Source organism: Psammomys obesus, unplaced genomic scaffold (assembly GCF_907164565.1).
Source record: "Psammomys obesus unplaced genomic scaffold, mPsaObe1.curated_primary_1811, whole genome shotgun sequence".
Taxonomy (NCBI): Eukaryota; Metazoa; Chordata; class Mammalia; order Rodentia; family Muridae; genus Psammomys; species Psammomys obesus.
In genome coordinates, this window is record NW_026590180.1 from 669,234 (window position 1) to 676,358 (window position 7,125).

A 7,125-nucleotide genomic window follows, 5' to 3' on the forward strand; every position below is an offset into this window, starting at 1 on the left:
ACTAGCAATAGTTACCAGATCAGTTTTCTAGCAGACTACTTTAAAATTTAAATTGAAACTGTTAAAAATTAAAAATAAGCAGGAGGCAACTGATATTCTCTGAGAGATTTATTAGGAGGTTAAGGAGGGAGTAGGAAGCAGGACATGGTGGGGAGAGAGAAAGAGAAAGGGAAGGGGGGTGCCCTGAAATAGAGAAAGTAAGAAAGGGACCACGTGTGGGTATCGGCCCTTTCAAGGGGCACGATAACCACGCCTTCCAGGTGTTGCCACCTGGCTGGCGACACATGATGACAACATAGGTTGCTGGGTAACCCAGGAGCAGGTTGTGTTCCAAAATACTAACATTCCTCCCTTTTTCTATAATTAAAAATGGGGAGCTTGGGCTGCTTTTTATAAGGTAAGTTAAAGTATATAAATTTAGGCTCATTGGAAGCAGCTCTTGGTTGTCATGCAAGAGGTTGAGAGAGAAGAATTATGGCAACAAAATGGTCAGATTGTAAGGTCAAGAGTAAGGGAAGTCTCTGCCCTGGAAAATTTAGGGTAGAGAGTTGTCAACAAAGAGAATTGCCAGTCATGTAAGGCAGCAGGTACGGACTGGGGAATGCTGGGAGAACCTGGAACCGCCTGTCCTGGTCCTGAAGCACACCATTTTAGCCTTTTGTTGACAAGTGAATAACACGTCTAGATTCTCTTCTGGCTACTTCCTGCTGACACTGAGGGCGCTGTGGGGAGGTCAAAAGGCTGAAATGTTGGTCAAGTCCAGGAAGAATAGGCTGACTGATGCTTCCTGGAGTCTGCAAGAACATCCATGGCTGGGAGGGAAGGTGCAGGTTCAGCCTGATGGAAGTCTGTGAGGTCAGAGCTGAACACCGCAACTTGTTGAAAGTCTGTGAGGTCAGAGTTGAACACTCGTAGCTGCTTTGGCGCTGTTGTGGCTATAGGAAACATCTGTGTCTGGCAGGACACTGAAAACACATACATAGGCAAAAGATAAAGTTGAGTAGGGAGAAAATCCTGTAGGTATACATTGAAAGGTTTGTATCAATGAGGCTTGTACATGGGAACCTCTGTCTACCTGGGGGGGACCTTTATTTACCCAATCACTGGCAATATTTAAAGAAGGCTTTGTTTTGGATCTGTCATTGAGGTGAGGTTTGGTTACAGAAGTGTGTAAACTTAGAGTCCCTGGTGCCAGCCGGCACCAGGTGTAGAAACCTGAAATTCTCCAGAGAATATCCCATTGGGAGGGATGAGCATCTGGGTATCTCCCATTGAGGACAGAGAAGTCAAGATCTTCCAGTGGCATCCCAAAGGAAGGTGTGACTCTGAGCAAGAAGGGTGCTACCTGTCCAAGAGCTCTTCAGCTCTTGGCCAGGGACCAGGGCGTGGTGCCCAGTGAGGCACGACCGGAGCACGATGGTTTGCCTAGTGCTACGTCTTCCCATGAGCGAGCAAGAGAGGGGCCACATGAGCAAGCGAGCGAGGGAGAGAAGGAAGCATGGACCTTCCCATGAGCGAGCAAGCAAGCGAGCGAGGGAAAGAAGGGACCGTGTGCGAGAAAAGACGTACCATCCAAGGGAGAGTGTGGCCCTAAAATGGAGGTCAGCATAGAGGGTCAAAACTAGACAATTAAGGCTACGGCTGAGGGGGGGTCCCTTCTTCTCAAAAGATAGTAGGAAGTTACCAGAGCTCTGCGGTCAAGCTTCCCCTACCAAGAGAGACATTTATGCTGACAAAATGGAGTGAACTCACCAATCTAGTGGCTGGTCAATAAGGAGAACTCACCAATCCAGCCAGTGGTTGCATGCAATAAATAGCAGTCTGGTAGCCAGGAAAGGAAGTCCCAAAACCAGGGAAAGGGGAGGAGTCCCACCTTTTGAGATAGGCAATAAGTGCAGTACTTATCTGGAGTCCAATTGACCTGAGAGGTGGATTTAGGTGGACTTTCTGCAGCTTACAAGAATTACTTTTAAGTTTTAAGAAGGATATAAAACTTTAGACATGTTAGTATCACAATTGTACTGTGCATTGAGAAAAAGGCAGGAGACATACACATGTGTTAACAGCATAAGTACTTTTTAAGGTGAGCTCTGAAAAGGCAAAAGCCTTTTATGAAGTAAAAAGGGAAACTCACTTGATCTTAACTTTTAGTATAAGCATACACATTATGGAGGCTTACAATCTTGAGCTTAGGACCATGATAGTACGTGGTATAGTGGAATGTTTTTGTATCAGAGTTAGATTAATAAATTAAAGCCCTATTAATAAAGGTCAAAACCCTGGACAGTCAATACACAGTAGCATAACAACAGGAAGAAATATTAAGCCTTTTTACCTATTTAAGATACCTTAAATCACCTTAGACCTTTTAACCTTTATAATTTGCATTTATCAACCTTAAACCATTTTTTAGACCCTCAAACATTTATAAGTTGCATTACCAACATTAAGACACATTTTTAGACTCTCAAACATGTATAACTTGTATTTATTAACCTTAAGACAGCTCTCAAATATGTTTTCTGAGAGGGACCTTTGTGTTTAGTTATTTACCATGAGACATAGTTGAAACTGCTATGAACATTTATTGTCCTTTAGCTAAAGAGATGGTAAAAGCTTTCATTTAGGCCTGTTTTTTGAGTCTGGACAGTGTCTAGGCCTGAAAGTAGCAGCTCTAGGACTTAGGCTTAAGGCCTGGTCTCCTGCATATAAAGAGAACTGGGAAGGCACCTGAAGTCTCCCAACACAGAAGTTGGCAATATGTCCATGGGACCTCATTCTGAGGTCAAAAACAGACCTGTGCGAGAGCTGTGGAGGCCGCTAAGTCAAGGAGCCACCTGTCCTCCGCCAGGCCAACGAGCTAGAAGGATGAAGTGTCTGTGCTCTTGTGCTGGTTGAACCTCCATGGCTGGGCACAGAGGACAAGCCTGCTTGGGAGCATTTTGACTTCCAGAGGCCAGTTTGCCAGCAGCCAGCTTTGGCGTGTCAGCAGCAGGATCAGCATCCATCTGGCTGCATTTGAACACATCACCTGGTGGGACGGACATTTTGGCTATGCAAACATCTTGCGTTTTTGCGGGAACATCAGCAGCTTTTGAACACAGCTAGGTCTAGGTTTAGAGCCCTTTGGGATGGCTCAATTTTTACCAACTCCTATATGGTGACTCAATGACCATCCTCAGCTGTTTATTAAAAATTGCAGTGAGACCATGTTCATCAGATCTCTGACAAGCTTGAGGGCCAGCATATCTGAGTTACTTTGTCTGTCTTTATCATCTGCTCTAAACTGTGTCCTATAAAACAGAATGCTATAATCTTTAATTCTGGCATATTTCTAAGATGCATGTTTTAGAACTATATTTTAAGTAGCCTTGGCTCAACCTTAAAAAAAAACTAAAGAGACTAGGTAAGGCTCAACTGCAGTATTTAGCATAACTTTGAATCTGCTCTTTCTGAACTAAAATCAAAGCAAGCCTTTTAATCAAATACAGTTTATAGAGAGGCTAGCAAATCTTGCTGATCCTACCACTTTGCATTAAAATTGAACAGCAAAAGCTTTGCACTTAGCACTAATCAGAGTGCCTGAACATAACTGATATACCTAAACAAGGACAAGTTAGATTAATACAAAAAGAAGTTCTGAAACTGCCAAATTGTTCTAAAATTCCCTGTAGCAGACTTGGTAGTCCAAGGTCACATAAACAAACTCTAAGGAACTTAGAACAAGTTTTAAGGAACTTGGTGAAACTTACTCTTTTTAGTCTCAAGGTAAAGCCTAGGGTGGAAACATGTTTTTTGATAAACAAAGCGGCTTAACAAACAAACAGTTCTCCACAAGATTTATAACTTCAAAAATTTGTTATTATATAGTAATATCTGTAGGACTATAAACATGTATTTTATGAAATGACTATTAACTTGCATCTGTTAACCATTAAATATTAGGCCTTTAGGTTTTGTCCTTGCTAAGTTAGAATCTTAAAAGTCATGAATATAATTTATTAAAGTGAGAGCACAAGAGTTTTTGCATGATTTAATATATAAGTTTATAGCTTATAATAGTCTGAGGCTATACTACAGATTAATAACATCATTTTAAGAGAACAAGAATAAGTTTACATTAACCTTTTGATAGCAGAGATATAGTAAATTGACCCAGTTTTAACATAAATACCTCTAATATTAATAGATTTTAATTTAGAATATTGGTAAACTACTTGTACATAATGAACCCCTGAACTCTAAGTTTAAGACCAACAATTTAGCAGAACCATATAAGCCAAATTTAAAATTGACCAAGTATATTTTAACCTTTTGATAGTAGAGATGTAGCAAATTGACACAGTTTTAACATAAATAAATACCTCTAAAATTAATAGATCTTAATTTAGAATATTGGTAAACAATTTGTATAAAAATTAACAAATTGATCAAGGGTAATAATGAACCCCTGAGCAGAACAGTATAAAGCAATCTTAAAATTAGATATGAGCAACACATAAACCAACTTAATTTGAATAGATATTCATGACTTTGAAATTTTATTATTGTATAAAATTTATTTTGAAGCAGGGTTGAATCATAAGATAGTAAAATGTAACTTTGAATTTTTATAAAAATGCATCCCAATTTGAAATGAGGCTCGTTATTGTGACCTAGTCTAAAAGATAAGATAAACAGTTAATTATGATTACGACTTTTAATGCAAACCCAATGAGAAAATTATATAAAGCATTAGATAAGGAATTTAAAGCATAAGAGTGAAGTGTACAGAAATCAGGGAGAAAAGATTTTCTTTTATTCTTAAAGCTTGGGAAAAGAAAGCTAAAAGAAGAAAGCACTGGGCTAGAAGTGAAAGGAAAGCAGCTTGGGGAGGGGGGAGCACATGGAAAGGGCGCGATGGAGGCAGGGCCTCTTTGCCTGAACCTAAGATGGCACTGTGCTACGTTAAGTGAATGATTCCCGGCCCATGCACCAATGTTAAAAATTAAAACGAAGCAGGAGGCACCCGATATTCTCTGCGAGAGAGTTATTAGGAGGGTAAGGAGGGAGTGGGAAGCAGGACATGGTGGGGAGAGAGAAAGGGAAAGGGAAGGGGTGCCACAAAAGAAAGAGAGAGACAAAGAGAGTGTAAGAGAGAGAAGAAGAGAAAGTAAGAGAAAATAAGAGTGTAAGAGAGAGAAAATAAGAGAGACCACGTGTCGGTATTGGCCCTTTTAAAGGACACGATAACCACACCTTCCAGGTATGGCCACCTGGCTGTCAACACATGATGATGACACAGGTTGCTGGGTAACCCAGGAGTAGGTTGTGTTCCAAAATACTAACAGAATCACTATGAATGTTCTGTTGTGGACTAAATTTTAAAGCACAATAAAATGGCCAGAAACAAATAAATGTAATAAGCATTACTATGAAAGGCTGGACTCACATCCAAACATCGTGTGTTGTGAATCTTGGATGTTAAAACAACCTGCCTGAATCTTTCCATCCTCAACTACAGGTGGGCACAAGAGTTCCTAGAACTCTTTTGCACAGACTGGTAGGAAATTAGTCCATCCTGTGACCTCATGAGCCAGGGCTCTGGTAACTGCATTTTTGTGTTCGGTCTGCACATGTACTTGTTCCCCAAAGTTAGGTAAGTATTAGATCCTGCTCAGGGCTCTAGTTGGATCTCCTGCTTTAAGACTGGTTCAAGGTACAGTACAGCCCTGCAGGTTGGAGGTACTGTACAGGGTAGGCATGGTCAAGCTTGAAGGGAAACATGTCATGCAGGAGAAGCTCACACGGGAATGCTGTTCTGACCCAGGCTGGGACAAAACCACAGGGTACAGGTCAGGGTTAGGGAGAAGGTGATGAGAGCAGTGATTGGAAAGAATGCTATTACCCAAGTCCATACTACTACCTTTCTAGTACAAGACAGCTTACTCCTTAGCCCAGGAAAGGAGACAGGTAGAGAGTCTAGGATAGCCCTGCAAGAGCCCTGGAAGCTTTCAATGACCTTACTCACTATGGTCTTTCCTTGTTCTATCCATTTACCCACAAATTTCGTTTTCTTACAACTGAATAGTATTCCATGGTGCATATGTACCATATTCATCATTCATCTGTTCAAGTTGGTTCCCATTCCGCAGCTATTTTGAATAGAGCGGCAATAGAACGTGACTGAACATTTATCACTGAAAGACGCTATCAAGTCCTTTGATCAAATGCCAAGAAGTGGTACAGCTAGATCATGTGTTTGCTTTATTTTTAGCTTTTTACGGTTCTTCCCACTCATCTCTGGAGTAGCTACAACAGTTTTCAATCCCAACAACTGTCATAGGCCAGCTTTGACATGGTCAGGGGAAAAAATGGGAAGGTGTGTGCAGAGTCAGTGATAAACCACACAGCAGACTTTTCTCTGAGGGTACTAAACTTAATTATCTGGTGCTTGTGCTCTCTGTGACTGAAAAGAGATTCTGAAATCTTTTAACTCTTTGGGGGCTGGCAAGAAAGAAAAGAGAGGAAAGAATCATTTTCACACAAACAGTGGATGAAGCAGAGCAGCTCCAACAAACAAGTTTCAACAGGCTTCAATTTTCACACACACACATATATACATATACATGTAAAATATAAACAAGCAGACAGACATATATACATGCATACATTGTAAAGATGGAATAAACTCTAAAGAGGCTCCAACCATCACCCTACATATGTACACATACATACATATTGGGTGGATTGAGAAAATATGGGCAACTCCAACAATCAAATTCTAACAAGCCTCAATAACATCATACATACATATAGACATACACATACTGGGTGGATGTTGGATGGAGCAAAGGTCCAACTACAACAACAACCACATGTTATTTTTTTTTCTCTTAGCATTTTTATATTCCCTAAAACAAAGTTCTTTATGTGAGAAGGAAAATTACCTCATAGCCATAAAAGCAATCATTAAAAAAGAAAAGATAAATTTGTTACACAAGAGGGAGTTATAGCAGAATTGATTATGTTTTTCTGTCAAAACTCACACCTAACCAAACACTTTTATATATCTTTCAAAGCAATAGTTTGTCTATCTATCTATCTATCTATCTATCTATCTATCTATCTATCTATCTATCTATC